General features: G+C 39.7%; 1 protein-coding gene across 1 annotated transcript in view; it reads right to left on the bottom strand.

Annotated features, from left to right (window-relative positions):
• The window catches only part of LOC144595762 (low-density lipoprotein receptor-related protein 1-like), a 1,259,652-nt gene that overhangs the window by 343,494 nt on the left and 898,254 nt on the right, over nucleotides 1-17,904 (bottom strand). The gene's annotated exons all lie outside the window — the stretch shown is intronic.

Raw genomic sequence — 17,904 nt, 5'->3', positions numbered from 1 at the left:
ATAATAATGACAAGAAAATTGCTCATGAAGGGGGGAACTCTCTAGTTTAGATAGTGCACTATACAAATGTTATTGTAAGTTTAGAGAAGAGACAAGGAACTGCAGATGCATGTTTAATTTTAAAAAGGCACAAAGTGCTGTAGTAATTCTATGTGAGAGGCAGCATCTATAGAGGAAATGGATGGTTGAATTTTCAGGTCATGACCCTCCTTCAGACTTTCCAAACAATTGCGGCATAATTTCACCATTGCAACGCAAGACAATGCAGTGATATATATGCAGAAATATTACAAGAAAGACAATTTCTATTCAAACAAGGATGTCAGTGAAAAACTTAAGAAAAGGCTTATTATATCAATGCTTATTATATTAATGGTTTTTGATTATTTGGGGAAGAATACTATCTTTAACTGGAGAATCAATAATGAGGCTATATTAAGTTGAAATTGACTTTAAAATAAAATTATATGTGGTACAAAAAATTAGTGAAAGACTGACATATCCAGAAAAATCTTTGAGACAGTGGGGAAAGGTAGATTTGGGTGTGTGGATAGAATGGAATATTAATATATCAAAAAGTCATCGCACTTTATAGAAATGAATAGTATCAAGGAAATAATGTGCAACATCAATAAAGTTTTACAATATCTCCAAAAGAACACGAGTAGAAATTCAATTGTTGTTATTTTGCTTGTCCGCACAGGTGTTTCAAATGCCAGAAATTGAAATTGAAATTGAATTGTGAATATAATTGACATACATTAAAATTGAGACTTACAAAAAAAGTTATCTTAATACTAAGAGTGCTCCTGGCATTGCATAAAAACTACCAGTTGCATTAAGGGATTTTAAATGAATAGCAGGAAGAGCTCAGGAAAGGAGATCATCACTTCTTAGTCGTCAAGTGATGAGTTCAGAAATGATGAGAATGTAGCTACATACTTCTTGATTCTCAATAGGCATTTGACAAGGTCACAGAGAATTTTAGTCATCAAATGTATGATGAAGCAGGAAATTGAACCAAAAGACGATCTGACAATGACGAGCAAAAAATAGTCAAGATCAGAGGAGAGGTCAAGCCACGCAATTCAAATTACACGGGAATCTGATCTGGAATCCATAGGGAACTCATCAATTATTCACTACAGCATATCACATCCTTAATCTGCCATTTGATACTATATTGTAAAGAAAGTAAAGTATGCTGCAGCAAAGCATTTTGTGGTAACAATTTAGTATTTTACCAAGTAAATGACACTGGATATTGGTGCCTGAGAAGGGCTGGAGATACCAAAATTAACAGCTGCAACTGTACAATCAAATGCATACCATTTCCTAGAGCAAAAGTCATGGTGATGAGTGTTGAGAGATTATCAAAAGCATTTCTGCACTTCTCCCTTCATTACAGCACTGCAAATGCAGTAAAACAATCCAATATGCTTCACATTTCCTTACAGCTACATTCCAGCAACCATCAGGTTCTTGAACTAACCTGCAAACCCTAATCCAAACTCAGCAATGGAACATTCCAGATCATCACTGGTACTAACATGGAATTGATTCCTTATTGTGGTTTGCACTAATATCTTGATTTCGCATTTTTGTTTCCACTACATGTGTAATTTATGTATGATTTATGTTTTGAGTTTGATCTGACTTTATGTACCGGTGATAGAAAATACAGCAAAGAACAGGCCATTTGGCCCACAATGTTTGTGCTGAGCATGATACATAGCAAAACTGATCTTATCTGTATGTACATGGTTCATATCATTATATTCTGAGTATCTAATTTATCAATGTCACTCATACGTTTATATACATCGATCAAGTCTCCCCTCAATCTCTGACATTCTGAAGAAAACAATCCAAGTCTATCCAACCTATCACTTTAGCTGAAAATCTCTAATTCAGGCAGCATTCCAGTAAACCTCCTATGCATCCTCACCAAAGCCACCACAACTTTCCTGTAATGAGGAGACCAGAGCAGTATGCAATACCTCAAATGTGGGCTAACAAAAGCCCTATGGAACTGCATTACGACTTCCTGACTCTTATATTTAATCCCCAATGCTGCTGCTGCTGCTGCTGCTGCTGCAGTAAGCAAGATTTTTATCGTACCTCTTCCTCACTTGTGCATATGGCCATAAACTTGACATGACTATATTGATCCAAAGCATTCCACAGCCAAAGGTTATAATATGTACTTTCCAGATATACATTTGTCCTTCAATATGCCTCCATGAAGAAAGTTGTTCATTCAATTAATGTGCAGTTTGAAGGATTACTCTGAGGTCTAGTTGCTTGATTTGCCAGCTGTTGTTCTGATAGTCCAGAGAAGAATCAGACCCATCAAATAGATTAACAAAATAACTTTTATGTTGCATGTTTCCTGGGTTCATGACGGGACAAGAGGTTTCACAATCCATTGGGTGCTTTTGAAATCTAGTCACTGTGGTAATGTAGAGGAACTTTCAACTACCTCAAAAAAAAAGACATGGAGCAGGGACAATGATAAAATACAAGTAATACCCAACTTGTGAAAAATCTCAGTAACTTTACTTCTTTTTAAGTACTTTCAGTGGGCTACGGTGCCTCAGCAGAATTTTGCAAAAGGGAATTTGCCAAAAGAGAAGGTCAATTACACTTACTGCCAACAAAAAGATCATTTACTGAGATTGTTTATCACAAAATGTTTTTTCATTGAAGTGACAATTATATCCCGAATATCTTTCTAGTAAGATGATTTTTGTTCATTTAGGGGAGGTAAAACAGTTGATGCCCAGACTGCATGATTTAGCAATGGTGCTGACCAGATGAAACAATCCAATTATGATTGATGTTGTTCAACATCACTATAACCAGGCTTTGAAGGCATAAAGTAGCAAATATGGAACAATCAGATTATTTTTTTCTCTCATCTCCAAAATTCATCAAAATTAATAGCCAACATCATTTTAGTTTCTGTTTGATCTCTCATACTCTCTTTTGATTACAAAACTAGTTTAATTGTTTCAGACACCTCAGGAAAAAAATAGCTTTGTTTCCTCTTTTCCACAGCTTGCTATTTTTAATGAAAGAACTACATTAGTCTTGTCAGTCACAAAAGTCGCATTCAAAAGCATTGTGAAATATTGTGGGTTTGCATAAACAGAAGAGCATTGCAAAAAAAAGTAAGGAAATAAATGAATGAATTCTATAAAATTTAGTTTCCCTGGTCATTTTAGAGAGATTATTGAAAATAAATCATATTTTGTATTCATTTTTGGAGAAATTGGTGTTGCAAAATGTCAGAAAATGTAGCCGTAAGCTACCTCCCTGAAACTTTGCACTCTTTTCTGTGAAGGTTATTCCACAATGCTGTTGGATAGGGAGTGACAGGATTTAGATCCAGCAATGATGAAAGAGCAGTGATACATCTCCAAGTGTGTGTTGGTGGCCCGAGCCACAGGGTGTTGCATGTGTCTAGTGTCCTGGTATAAATCCAGATGCCGCTAGCTAACAATTTTGCGAAAAAGGGAGCCGAGTGCGTAAGCCTCCCTCTGCCTGTACATAACCTCTGCACCATCAAGATTCTTGCAGTGCCTCCTCGTGGCAACACGTGGTAACTGGGGCCATCTTCAGTCCCAGGCTAAACTGCTCGGTGATCTCGGAGGAACTCTGGCCCCCAGAGATGCGACGTGCAGGTCCACCGGCGAGTGGACATATCCTGACGTCCATCAACCAGGTCCGAACTATGGGTTAAATAGCCATGTGGGTAAGGGTCAGGAGAGCCAAAGGCACTGGAGCTGGAATCTCTAAAGATGCTCAGCTGATCCCTCACGCGTCCGCCTTCCGGCAACCCCTGCAACCGATTAGGCCCCAGATGTAGCAGCCACGGTGTTCCTCTGGAATCAACCTATCAGGTCAACAGGGGAATGCAGATGCTGGGCAAGTTTGTATTCCCATTTACCTGCCCAGGCTCAGCGGCCAAATCAAATGGAGAGGACACTTCATCCTTGCTGGGCACGTGAGATGTAACCACAGATGAAAAATCCCCCTCTCCAAGCAGGACAATGCCAAGCCGCACCATCATCTCTTGCAGATGGACGGATGCCAGTACAGTACATTTCTAAGCCATAATGGCGTGACTGAGAGGGAAATCTGGTAGGATTGTGTCTACATGCTTCTGCTATCTATGCCCTTCTGAATGGTAGGAGACATGAGTTTGATAGATGCTGTCCAAGTGTTTTTATATGCATAACTGCAATGAATTTTGTGGTGAAAGTAACAATTGGTTAATGTGTTGCATGTGGTTCTAATCAAACGGGCTGCGACAGATAGTGTTCCACTTCTTGAATGCTTCTGCAGGTGCAGTCATCTATGCAGGAGGATATATTCCATCACTGTTGACCGTTGAATTTTAGTGGGTATGCCATTGTATAATGCAAGATAATGACTTTCTTTGTCGATAGTTTTTTTTAACTACAAATATGCAGAATATCAGAAACCTGAGAGAAGACGCCTTGCTTTTACGTTGTATGCAGTATTTTGTATTTACGTAGCACTGCGATTGCAGTAAACATTTTGATGTGCTGTGCATTTTCTTATGACTTGGGGGAAGATCATTTAATCCATCATGTCTATGCCACCTGTCTGAGAAATCTTATTAATCCCATTCCTCCACATTTCTCTGTAACCTCAAGCAAGCTCATTAGCAAGCCAGCGATTCTCCCCCAAGGAGGGGTAATTTTTGGTGATCAATAAACCTAATAACCAGCGCAGCTTTGGGACATGGGAGTAAGCCAGAGCACCTGGGGAAAATCCACAGGTAGAAGACAGTACTTGCAGCACCACTGTGCCACTGATTGTGACAGCACTGTCTTGCTCATTATGAATGCACAGGCCTCCCATTGTGATGCACCTCACCACACATTGTGATGCAGCACGCTGCCCATTGTGACTGAACCACTTAGACCTCACCTTATAGATGGGTCCAGAGTCATACATATGTCAGAAAAGGTAAGGAATGACCTTACCTTAGAAGAGATCTCACTAGGGTCTCTTCTACATCCCGTAGCTCCACTCTTGTTCCCCCTCCCCCCACTCGCAACAAGGACAGAATCCCCCTCGTTCTCACCTTCCACCCCACCAGCCAGCGGATCCAACAAATCATCCGCCAACATTTCCGTCATCTACAATGGGACCCCCACCACTGGCCATATCTTCCCATCCACTCCCCTCTCTGCGTTCCGCAGAGACCGTTCCCTCCGTAACTCCCTGGTCCACTCATCCCTTCCTACCCAAACCACCCCATCCCCGGGCACTTTCCCCTGCAACCGCACGAGTTGTAATACCTGTCCCTTTACTTCCCCCCTCAACTCCATCCAAGGACCCAAACAGTCTTTCCAGGTGAGACAGAGGTTCACCTGCACCTCCTCCAACCTCATCTATTGATTGCTCTGCTCTAGATGTCAACTTATTTACATCGGCGAAACCAAGCGCAGGCTCGGCGATCGCTTCGCTCAACACCTGCGCTCGGTCCGCGTTGGCCAAACTGGTCTCCCGGTGGCCGAGCACTTCAACTCCCCCTCCCATTCCCAGTCTGACCTTTCTGTCATGGACCTCCTCCAGTGCCATAGTGAGGCCCACCGGAAATTGGAAGAACAGCACCTCATATTTTGCCTGGGCAGCTTGCAGCCCAGTGGTATGAATATCGACTTCTCCAACTTTAGATAGTTCCTCTGTCCCTCTCTTCCCCTCCCCCTCCCAGATCTCCCTCTATCTTCCTGTCTCCACCTATATCCTTCCTTTGTCTCGCCCCCCTGACATCAGTCTGAAGAAGGGTCTCGACCCGAAACGTCACCCATTCCTTCTCTCCTGAGATGCTGCCTGACCTGCTGAGTTACTCCAGCATTTTGTGAATAAGGAATGACAGATCTCTTTCCTTGATCAAGTGAATTAATTGGATTTTTACACCATTCCACATTTTCGTGTTTACCATAGATATATATTTTTTAAATTAGAGGTATTTTGACATTTGGATAATTTCGCATTATAAATTTAATTCCCCTAACTGGCTGGTTGGGACTTATACATCTAGACCATAGAGTTTGAACTACTAATTCAATAACTTAACCACGTGTTAATATGTGTATGAATTAAGTGTTTCCAAAAAGAGGTAGAATGGTTTGGATGGGAGAAGAAATAATGAGGGATGTGCTTAGGGGCCTATTCAACTGAATCCCCTATTAATTGAATGAAATTAAGGTAGAAAATACTGGGAACATCCAGCTGATTAGGTAGCATCAGTGGAAAAAAAACAGGTATTTCAGGACAGAGACCTTTCAGTTCTGGTGACTTTCTGTGTTTTTAACATTTTGTGCTTTTAATTTAGATTATCAGCCGCTGCAGTGTTCCTGATTTTCAAATTGTGATATGATAATGATCAGATAAGAATCTTTAATGCTACTGGTTGTGTAATAGATATTATAGAACAGCTGGGATAGCTACAAATGTCTTTGAAATTCTTGTAATGCATCTTTAGTGCCTATTTGACAGGAAAGATTTGGTTCAAAATCTAATTCAAAAGATGATAGATTTTTCCGGTTGTCCAGAAAGTGGGATGCTTTTAAAAGTGTGATGATGAGAGGTTATGGTATGCATGTTCCTGTTAAGGTGGAGGGCAAGGCAAGAGGCAGTAAGGAAACCTGGATGAAAGGAGAAATTGAGATTCTTGTTAGGAAAAAGTAGGCAAGGGATTGGTATAGGCAACTTGGATCAATTGCATCCCTGGAGGAGTTTTGGGAACTGCTGAGTATGCTATGGGAGGAAATTTCTACACCATCTTTTTAGGGCAAAATTGTGCAGGATGCAAAAGTGATATAACATAGAACTATAGTGTGGGTGATTGATGGTTGGGGTGAACTTGGTGGGCCGAAGGGCCTGTTTCTCTGGTGTATTTCTCTAAACTCTGAACACTTTGGTAAAGTCCATATAGACAATGTTTACCGCTTAACCCTCATCAAATTTTTTGGTTACTTCTTCAAAAAAACAATCAGATTTGAGAGACATGATCTCCCACATACAAAACCATGCTGACTATCACAAATCACCCTCTGTCTTATCCCTCAGAATCCTTTCCAGTAAATTGCCTACCACAGATGTTAGGTTCACTGGTACATAGTGTCTAGGATTTCCCTTACAGCCCTTCTCAAATAAAGGGACTACATTAGCGACCCTCCAGTCTTCCAGTAATGCATTGTTTCTAATGATGTTTCATATATCTCAGCCAGGGCACCTGTAATTTCTTGTCCAGCTTCCCAGTGTCCTTGGATATAGCTGATCAGGCCCAGGAAATGTATCTATCTTCATATGCCTGAGGACATCCAGCACTTCCTCGAGTGTAATATCTTGAAGACATCTCCATTAATTGTCCCAAGTTCCCCAGTCTTCTTGTCTTTCTCCACAGTAAAAACAGAGGAACGATACTCTTGAAGACCTCACCCATCTCCCGTGGCTGCACACAGAGTTGACCGTTTTGGTTTGTGAGGGGCTCTATTCTCTCTCTACTTACACCCTTTCTCCTAATTTGCTTATAAAATCTTTTTGGATATCCCTTAATATTATCTGTTAGAGTTAATATTATTCCTGCCCCTTTATCCCTCCAAATTTCCTTCTTATGTATGTTCCTTAGCTCCCAAAACTGAGGGATTGGGGAGTGTTGCAATGCAGGGGGATCTAGGAGTGCAGGTACACAGTACCCTGAAAGTGGCATCACAGTTAGACAAAGAAGGCTTTTGGTGCATTGGCCTTCATCAGTCATGGTACTGAGTATAGACGTTGGATTGTTATGTTATTGTTGTATAACACAATGGTGAGGTCACATTTGAGTATTGTGCTCCGTTGTGGTTAATCAGCTCCAGGGAGGATGTTATTGGGCTGCAAAAATGCAGAGAAGATTTATAAGTACTCGAAGGCTTGAGATATAGGGATAGATTGGGAAAGCTAGGACTTTCTTCCTTGGAGCACTGGTGGCTAAGGAGTGATCTGATAGATGTGTATGAAATCATGAAAGGAATAGATAGAATGAAAGCACAGTCTTATAGTCAGTGTAGGGAATAAAAAATCAGAGGACATAAGTTTAAAGTGAGCGGGGGAATGATTTAGTAGGAACTTTAGGGGCAACATTTTCACACAGAAGGTGGTGGTAATATGGAACAAGCTGCCAGAGAAGGTAGTTGAGGCAGGCACTATAACAACATTTAAAAGAGATTTGGACAGGTACAACGATAAGAAAGGTTTAGAGAGTTATGGGCTAAATGCAGGCAATTGATCTTGATCGGCATTGACAAAGGCCGAAGGGCCCGTTTCCATGCTGAATTAGTCTTTGACCCTATGACTCTATCTTATTGTACAGTTCTCCCTCGATATTGCAAGAACTGCTGAGCAAGTTGTTTTCAATTCTCTGTAAGAATCCACAGCATTCTGACTCAGGTCAAAGTTGCTTTTATACAGCAACCGTAATTAACACCACTAAGCACTACTAAAACTGAGATGAGAAGGAACTTTTTCACCCAGAGAGTTGTGAATTTGTGGAAATCTCTGCCACAGAGGGCAGTGGAGGCCAAATCACTGGATGGATTTAAGAGAGAGTTAGAGAGAGCTCTAGGGGCTAGTGGAATCAAGGGATATGGGGAGAAGCCAGTGGTTATCATGTCCCGAGTTTACCAGACATTCCTTTTGGCCTTTGAACTGGGCAGGATCAAATCACACATGCAAAAACAAAATTTTTGTCTGCCCTTCAGATTTTGCTGAATGTAATGTACATTGATCGGAAAAGGCAACATTTGTTTCTTCATTTCAGCAGTATTGAACTACAGGCTCACTGACCTATCAAGTAAAACAGAACTTCACTTTCATTAAAAGCACTATTTTGCTTCATGCCTGAAGGTTTAATTATTGAGGCCATTGCAGACCAAGTCAGACCTTTGTGCATGTGAATGGCTAATTTGGATAAATTAAATTCAGGCACGAGATTCACAATGCTCCATTGTGTCTTCAATATTAATGCAGAGCGGCTGCATGATTGGAACAATAGATCAGGGAGTCACACAGGTGCATGCAGCTCCACATTTTTAATGCCATCTCAAGATTATTTATATTCCAGGACTGATCGTTAATTGTTCCACAGTCTGATGCAACATGTCATCAACTCATAGCTGACAGGGAAATACAGCTCAGCCATTAACTAGCTAATGGTGAAAGGATGTGCACCAAGGCCATCTTAGCTATCTGACATTGGGAATCAAAAAAGTCTGTCTTCACCTCTGAAGCCACATAACACAAATGTATCTCAAAGAAAAAGATTAATCGTTTAGCTCTTTTGCCAGGGTCTGCACTTTGATGTTTTGCACATTATAACATAATTTCTGCTAATTTGAGTCAGTAAATAAATTGATACCCTTTACTGACCTTGGTTAGTGTGGGGGAGGTCGACTTTTAACATGTATGGAATGATGCAGTATGCATTGGTATTAAGCAGTGGGAGGTGAACAAAGCACAGTTTGGACTGTGTAGGAAGGAAGTACGGGTGCTGGTTTACACCAAAGATAGATACAAAATGCTGGAGTAACTCAACGGGTCTGGCAGCATCTCTGGAGAAAAGGAATAGGTGACTTTTCAGGTCGAGACATTTCTTCAGACCCAAATAGACTTCAGACTGTTTTATTTTTGGTGAATATGGTGAGGTGGGAGAAAGTGGATTTGATGTCGATAAGGCAGATGTGTGAACTGATGAAGCTCCAAATGAATTTTGCTAAAAAGAGAAAATCCCATTCGACTGCTGGGTTTCGTTTGGGATTAGGTACTAGCATGGGACATGGCTGTACTGGCAGCAGCCGAAAGATCTGGCAAAAAAAATTAAAAACAATTCTGCACAACAGCAAGATGTTAATAGAGTGAAGGCCCTTTGAAGTTGATGTGCATTTGGTTGTAAGTGGTGGGGATGGCAGCGCGCCTTGATTGTTATGTATGTTCATTGGGTTGCACCACTGCTGGAAACACAACCAGCCTTTAGTATAGTTGATAACCATAGACCACCCAGGCAAACATACAAACAATCATTTGTTCATGCATAACTGTGGGCTGCCACCTGAGAGATCCTCTAATATAGGATAACAATGTGAGCTTGCCAGGCACTGGCAAAGTGTAACAAAAGGTCAGACATAAAGCAGGTTAAGGTTGCAAACAGCTACCATCACCTGACGTGATACTTTAGTGTTCCACCAAGTTGAGGAAGGTTATCCTCCACATGTAAATATGCTATCACTTTCCTCATGTGTTTCGTTTAGTTTATTTTCCTTTAGAGATGTGCTGGAGGGGTTCATGAGGCTGCCTGGTGTAGGTCACGACATTCTTGCTGATGTTCACCTAAGTGATACACTGAATCCCAAAAAGCGGCTGCATTAACAGTCCCAGGTTAAAGAACCCAGTGAGACTTAAAAATGTACAGATCACACTGCGATATTTACAAATATGCAGTTCATTGCATATGAAACAGGTTTCAAACAGGTTTGCAGCAAACATTTCAAAGCGATTTCTTACTCGGACAGAATGAACAGAACATTTCACAGAACCATTAAAGAAATCACTTGCAGGTTTGTTGTATTAATAAACAGTGTTTTTGTTTTGCTTTCCCTTCTTAGTGCCAACACCTACGTACAAAATAAAAAATCAAAACTCTTAATTTCACCCTTCATAAGCTATTAATATGCTAAAGATGGCAAACCAGCTCTTCTGAGGAGGTTGCCTGCATGAAAGCCTGGCATATTTCTCTGCAAGTCCCTGCAGCCTTTAGCAATGTAAACTCTGACCCTTGTTAAAGCTTAGCCACTAACAGAGGTTGAAATTCAAGCCTTTGGTTCCATGTTAATTCAGAAGCAAATTAAATCCCAAATTGCTATTTTGAACTCTTACTTTAACATGTATAGAATTGTAGCAATTGGGGAAAAAAATTGTCTTCTTCACCTTCCTCATCCGGACAAACACAAAGTATGATTAAAAAAAAGCTGCAAAATATAAAATAATTCATTTATGTCTTTATACTGTGGTTTCTTTTAGTACATGCTATTTTTAGTTACAATTGACAACTATTTTTGTTTTGCTTCAGATGTTGAAATCACCATTCATCATTTAAAACGATTAATAGCTTCTTTCACTGACAAAATGCAATTTGTTTTTGAGGTGTCGATGCCGTTGGCATACTAAATACTCTCCAGCTCACTTTACATGAACAGCATACGAATCTACACAAATTAATAATGCATATGATATTTTCTCCTATGTTGGAAGAGCTACCTGGCTAAAATATTACTTCAATGAAGATTATGGAATTAAGGATGATATTCTGCCAAATATAAGAGGTTTTGGATGAACCAGGAACACACAATTGACTACTCCAAGTAAGTACAGGACCGCAACTAATATTCCGGCAACTGGTGGTCCGGCACCTCCTTTAATCCGGACAAAATTACAAGAGAACAATTGAAATCCCCCCCAGAAGTCTCCCACCCCAGGAATGTGGCACTTAGGAAAAGTGAGGCGGCCGATCTTAACCTCATCGGGACTTCCACGACCCGAGTGGCGGGTCGAATTTGCCCCCTGCAACCAGGGCTCTGGAACTCTGGCAGATCCGTACCCATGGCTGACTTCCAAGGATGAATTTGTGGGCTGGCATCTCAGCCCCCTGACTGCCCGGGCTGACTGTTCCGGTACCATTTGATTCCTCTCAGAGGCCGCGACCTGTGTTGGGCTGGCATAACGGATAATCCAGCAAGGCTCTGAAATCAAGGGTGCCGGAAAATTGGTGATGGACTGATAATTAGTGGACCAATTAGTTGTGTATAAATCAACAGGAGGAATCAACGGAATCAACAGAAGGAATGCAAACATAAACATTATCTTGGCACACACTTTTTTTTGTGAAAATAAACAACATTTCAATGTGATGTCAGCATATTTGATATCTTTGCTGATAATTATAGCATAATTTAAGTGAAACTACTGCAAAATAAAAATGTACAATTATTCTATTCGCTTATTTTCATTTAGATCTCACAACTCTAAAATAACTTCATACTTTATACATTAACAAACGATTTGCTAATTCTCCAGGTCACCATAACCTTGTTAGCTCTAAGATGATTGAAGGAGGAAGTTTGCTAAAGATAACCTAATAATTGTTAAGGAGTGACGTTGTAACAGTGAAACTGTTGTAGAGGTGATAATAAGGTACCGAACTAAAGAATGATACATATTCCCAAAATAATTTGCGTCAGAAAGTGCTTGGGTGCAAGTGTTAATATATGGATGCTTCAACGGTTAACCAGGCTCCTGGAAGAGAGCAATATTCTAATGTGCAGTATGTCCAAAGTATTGTATAGGAAGGAATTGCTGATGCATGATTACATCGAAGATAGACACAATGGGAGACGTTTCAGGTTGAGACCCTTCTTCAGACTGAGAGTCAGGGGAGAGGGAAACTAGAGTTAGGAAAAGGTACAGAACAAATCAGAGCCGGCATTGATAATTTGGGAAAGGTGGAGCCCACAATGATCCATTGTTGGCTGTGGAAGAGGTGATAATGAAGGGATACGAACAGTGAAACTAGCAAGATGCCTGGGGTGGGGGAGGGCAGAGAAAGAGGGAATGGAAAGATTACTTGAAATTAGATAAATCAATATTCACACTGCTGGGTTGTAAGCTACCCAAGCGTAATATGAGGTGCTGTTCCTCCAATTTGTGTGTGGCCTCGCTGATAGTGGAGGAGGTCCAGAACAGAAAGGTCAGTCTGTGAATGGGAACGGAATTTCAAATGTTTGGCAACTGGGAGATCACATAGGCCAAGGCAGGTGCCTGGGTGCTCTGTGCACAGGTCAAAGGTTGAACATGAAGAACATGTGTAATGGTGGAAACCTACAAACTGGTTGTAGCTTGAACAACAGGAGGCACCCTTAGCAAATCTATCCTCAAGTGGTAGGGCTGGGAGATTGGATGCAAAGGGAAGAAATGTTTGGATGGGCTTCCCAAAAACTGAGGAGAAAAGATAAAATTAGTCCAGGTGTCAGATTTTATGGGGAGAAGGCAGGAGAATGGGGTTAAGAGGGAAAGATAAGTCAGCCATGATTGAATGGCAGAGTAGACTTGCTGGATCGAATGGCCTAATTCTGCTCCTGTCACTTATGATCTTATGAACTTATGAGTGGATGACCTGTCCTGCTAGAATTCTCAGAACTAGACCCCATGTAGTGATTCAAAGCAATTTGAGTCCTTTTACCAATCAAGGACTGGAGCTTCAACCTTTGGCAAAGGCTGACTTCTGCAACTGCAGTGATCACCACTTGCAAACTTTTGTTTTGTTATCGAAAAATCAGTCAAGCATGCATGGCATACAAATAAACCCAGTGGCCTCTGAGCATAACCTCATCATGTATGTTGTATTAAGTTATCATCAGTTTCTTGCACTTATTACACATTATTGAGTGATTATGTTATTAAATATCTTGGAGCCCTTCTGAAACATGTGATCATCCTCCATCTTGGCAACATCCTCTGAACTCAAAATATGCTTCTAGTTTTCACGTTATCGTGAGATGGCACTATACTACATCTCTGATATTGTGCAGGGAATGTCAAGCAGTAAACTGTTTATACAGAATGTCCAATCACATTGAGTGATCAGATTTTAATCAAATGCACATGCCGAGCATATACCATTGTTGTGCTGTGGTATAGAATATCTATTTCAATGTTCTTCTTGAAGATCATGGGTTTTGTTTCTTCTGGTTGGCTAAGTGTTTATAGATACAAGAGGTCAAGTGAAGTTTTACACTTGGTACTTTTAGTCACTGGAAGGAAATTATGCCAATAAGGAAACTTGGAACAGAATTTTCGGAACAAATTGTCCAAATCATTATGTTCCAACATTGCTCTTGAGCTACACATAAAGGGAAACATCTGAACCAGTCAAATCTGAACTGTTCAAACTCAATCAAAATTGTTCATCAGTTAAGGATGTCCTGTAAAGTTTACTTTTGAAGTTATCATTTTTTTTAATCTATTGATTTTTGGCCCTATTTTCACCAAAAAACAAGGCTAGTCTCAATATAGATCAAGGTGATAAGTGCATGCAGTAGCCTTGCTGCAAGTACAACTACTACTTATGTGTCATGTTTTGAATTAGCAAAATATTAAATACTCAAATTGTACAACAAAGGCTGACTTAATTAAATGCAATAAACCAATTTGAAATTATTACTACAAACAATATGAGCTGAATCTTGAAAACAATTGGTCATATAAAATAGGCATGTAGACTCTGCCACAGATAGGAAGGCAGCAGCAATGACTTCTATGTTATATGTATGTATACATTAAATGATTGCATTAATTAAGTTAAAAAAGAGACATTTGGAGTCTTGAGTCTATCACCATAAATACCGATGTTTTTGGATCATAGTGAGAACTACTAAAACAATCAGGTATGGACCTAGCAGATTTTAATACTGTACAAATAATGTTTAGAGCAAAAGAAAGAACACTTCCTGACTGTATCCAAGGTTTTTTTTTCAGTGAGGGAGAGCAGGTATCCACTCAGGGGAAATTATATGTTTGAAAAAAAGAAAGTAAGGACAAATGTGAAAAATAGATGTGTGACTGTTAAAGAGGTCAATTTATGGAATAAATTGCAACAATGAATTAAAAGAGTGTAGTAATATGTGTAAATTCAAGAAAACATTCAAAAATATTATATTTGAAAGATACAACATATGTGATCAGCACTGAGAAATGACTGACTTGACAGAAATGATTATTCTTGACTATATTTGTGTTTCTTTCTATGTTTTGTTTATCTGCTTCTGACTTATGATGTTGTGTTTTTTAAAAATTATATTTTGTTAAGTATTAAGGGTAGGCACAATAAGCTTTGGCTTCTGCCTACACCTTTTTTATCGGTCAGAAAATATCATGTGTGATTATATTGTTTTATTTTTGATACAATGATTTCATACTATTTAACTTTCACAACTGTATCACAACTGTATGGTCAATCTGTTGTATTGTATTGACCGGAAAATTAAAAAAAAAAAAAAAAAAAAAAAATATATATATATATATATATAAAAGCATGAATTTTCCAAAGGTTAAAAATTTCAATGAATAGGGCAATGTTTTTTTTCAATATATGCGAATACCCTCTCAAGATAATTTCTTATTTTGTGTTGAAAATGTTAAATGCATTTTTCCAAACCCATCCCTTTTCCTATTGTCTGAGTACAATTTTCAAACACTGATTACATCCTCAAATTTTTTGAGGATGTAACTAGGAAAATTGACAGGGGAGAGCCGGTGGATGTGGTGTACCTCGACTTTCAGAAAGCCTTCGACAAGGTCCCACATAGGAGATTGGTGGGCAAAATTAGAGCACATGGTATTGGAGGTAGGGTACTGACATGGATAGAAAGTTGGTTGACAGACAGAAAGCAAAGAGTGGGGATAAATGGGTCCCTTTCAGAATGGCAGGCAGTGACTAGTGGGGTACCGCAAGGCTCGGTGTTGGGACCGCAGCTATTTACAATATACATCAATGACTTGGATGAAGGGATTAAAAGTACCATTAGCAAAATTGCCGATGATACAAAGGTAGGTGGCAGTGTGAACTGTGAGGAAGATGCTATGAGGTTGCAGGGTGACTTGGACAGGTTGTGTGAGTGGGCGGATGCATGGCAGATGCAGTTTAATGTAGATAAGTGTGAGGTTATCCACTTTGGTGGTAAGAATAGGAAGGCAGATTATTATCTGAATAGTGTCAAGTTAGGAAAATGGGATTTACAACGTGATCTGGGTGTCTTAGTGCATCAGTCACTGAAAGGAAGCATGCAGGTACAGCAGGCAGTGAAGAAAGCCAATGGAATGTTGGCCTTCATAACAAGAGGAGTTGAGTATAGGAGCAAAGAGGTCCTTCTGCAGTTGTACTGGGCCCTAGTGAGACCGCACCTGGAGTACTGTGTCTCCAAATTTGAGGAAGGATATTCTTGCTATTGAGGGTGTGCAGCGTAGGTTTACTAGGTTAATTCCCGGAATGGCGGGACTGTCATATGTTGAAAGACTGGAGCGACTAGGTTTGTATACACTGGAATTTAGAAGGATGAGAGGGGATCTTATCGAAACGTATAAAATTATTAAGGGGTTGGACACGTTAGAGGCAGGAAACATGTTCCCAATGTTGGGGGAGTCCAGAACCAGGGGCCACAGTTTAAGAATAAGGGGTAGGCCATTTAGAACAGAGATGAGGAAAAACTTTTTTAGTCAGAGAGTTGTGAATTCTCAGAGGGCAGTGGAGGCCAATTCTCTGAATACATTCAAGAGAGAGCTAGATAGAGCTCTTAAGGATAGCGGAGTCAGGGGGTATGGGGAGAAGGCAGGAACGGGGTACTGATTGAGAATGATCAGCCATGATCACATTGAATGGCGGTGCTGGCTCGAAGGGCCGAATGGCCTTCTCCTGCACCTATTTTCTATTGTCTATTGTCTATTATTATCACAGATGACTCATTATCACAGATGACTCATCATAAGTAATCATAAAAAATAATCATAAATACTAAATCATCCTCTGAAGAATAAAATAGTGTGAGAAATAGCGTTTTTTTCTGTAAACATGAATTTGAATCTCATCATGGCAGCTGGGAGATTAAAAACAAAAAAAATATTAATCTAAAATTAAAAATATATATATTAAGATCAATAAAGGTGACTATGAAACAACGAGAATGTTGGAAAACAGCCCATTTACTTCTCCTGTATCCTGTTCTCCTGTAAAGGAAACCTACCATCTTTATCCAGTCTTGCACATATGACTCTATCTCTACCTCTACCTTCACATATCTCTAAAGTCAAAAATCTAAAGACTCAGAGTGACATCAATGCTCTTCATTCAATTCAAGTGCAGTCAGGGGTGGACAATAAATAATGACTTTGCCAATGGTTGTCACAACCCCTGGAGGAAGAATTTTAACAAAACTATGTTATCCAACCATAATCACAAGTAATGATTTAGAAATTAAGTTCTATGATGTTTGAAAAGCTTTGAGAGTATATTGCAACCAGTACATTCTTCCTAATCGCATTTGTGAGTTTTAATTATTTTTAGCAATACAAAACTGTCCTTGTCGAAAATGGAAACCTTAAGTACAAAAATAAATGTAGGCTGTTTGAACAGTGAGCGAGAACTCTCTTTACACTTACTTGCTGAGAATGTTGAAATCAATCCCAGGATTGTCTGCAATATAAGAAATTACTATCGGCCTTTAAAATTGCCTGGACACATAGATGGAGAAGGTCATAAAATGTGATTAAGGCTAATTGCCTAGAAAGAGCAGACTTTCTGGTTGGACCAGATGGCCTGTTGGTATGATTTTAAGCTGTATTTGGAAGTGAAAACTGTGATTTCTACAGTACTGAAAAAGGCAATCTCTCTTTTCTACAGCATCTGCATCCTGACCTAAAGAGTCTGACCTGTACTATGTCCTAACAGAGGAAATGGCCTGTGCTGGTCAAGCAAACAAAAGACCATAAGTTAGACATCTAGTAAATACACAACTTCATAATGAGGCATGCTGAACTTCAATTCTGAAATTTGGTATCCATGCAGTCACTGGAAGAGATTTTTAGAAGTAGAGTTCAAAGGAGTTAAATTACTACATTGTGCATTTAGTGCATACAACATCAAATGGTCACTGTATTATTTCTTCACAAATGTCTTAAGTGACAACTTTTTTGTGTGCTATTTACCCAGAAGTATCAAAAGAAAAGAACTTCATCCTTCAATTAACAAAGCACAAAATCCTTGTCTCATGTTGGTAT

The sequence above is a fragment of the Rhinoraja longicauda genome, chromosome 8 (assembly GCF_053455715.1).
Source record: "Rhinoraja longicauda isolate Sanriku21f chromosome 8, sRhiLon1.1, whole genome shotgun sequence".
Lineage (NCBI taxonomy): Eukaryota > Metazoa > Chordata > Chondrichthyes > Rajiformes > Arhynchobatidae > Rhinoraja > Rhinoraja longicauda.
The sequence above is the reverse complement of the archived record's forward strand: the minus strand, read 5'-3'. Positions and strand labels throughout refer to the sequence as shown.